This window comes from Gekko japonicus, unplaced genomic scaffold (genome assembly GCF_001447785.1).
Source record: "Gekko japonicus isolate JY-2015 unplaced genomic scaffold, Gekko_japonicus_V1.1 scaffold549, whole genome shotgun sequence".
NCBI classification, from domain to species: Eukaryota; Metazoa; Chordata; class Lepidosauria; order Squamata; family Gekkonidae; genus Gekko; species Gekko japonicus.
The window spans coordinates 49957-50648 of NW_015169189.1; the positions used below are offsets into that span (position 1 = coordinate 49957).

Below are 692 nucleotides of genomic sequence, written 5' to 3' on the forward strand. Positions count from 1 at the left end.
AACCATCTATAATTGATTTGATGGTTTCTCAAGAATGTGGTCAGTCCTTTATACGCCTTCCGCTTCATACGAATTTCAAATGGAACATCTGGCATGGTCTAGACTCTTGATTCTAGCTTGGCTAATCTTTTTGTGACAATTTTTTCTTCATCTTCCTTGCAAAGAACTTGGCTTTAAAAAAATTAGATTACACATGAACACATATGAAGCTGCCTTATACTGAATCAGACCATTAGTCCATCAAAGTCAGTATTGTATACTCAGACCGGCAGCAACTCTCCACTGTCTCAGGCTGAGGTCTGATCCTTTTAACCGGTGAGGCCAGGGATTGAACCTGGGACCTTCTGCATACCAAGCAGATGCTCTACCACTGAGCCACAGCCCCTCCCAGTAAGAGTAGGAAGCATATTGCCAATGGAAAATATGTTTGTTTTGTTACACATTTGATACTGTATGTTGGCCATGCAACTTCAGGTTTAAGGCATGAATACGCTTGCATCATTCTCTGCTTTTTGTATAATTTTTTTTAATTTGCCTACACTGTTGATCTGGCACCTTTCATGTCCCAGCTATTAACCTGTGTTTTAACAATCCATGCAGTTTCATGAGAATGTATAACGGCCACTTCAATAACTTTGTGTAAATTAGTTCTTGGTATATTGCTTTAGCATATAAAGTTATATGATATAACA

General features: G+C 38.6%; 1 non-coding gene across 1 annotated transcript; it reads right to left on the reverse strand.

Annotated features, from left to right (window-relative positions):
- Positions 1-313: 313 nt before the first annotated feature.
- On the reverse strand, positions 314-385 carry TRNAT-GGU. Its single transcript has one exon. It is a non-coding gene; the product is annotated as a tRNA-Thr (tRNA).
- Positions 386-692: the final 307 nt, after the last annotated feature.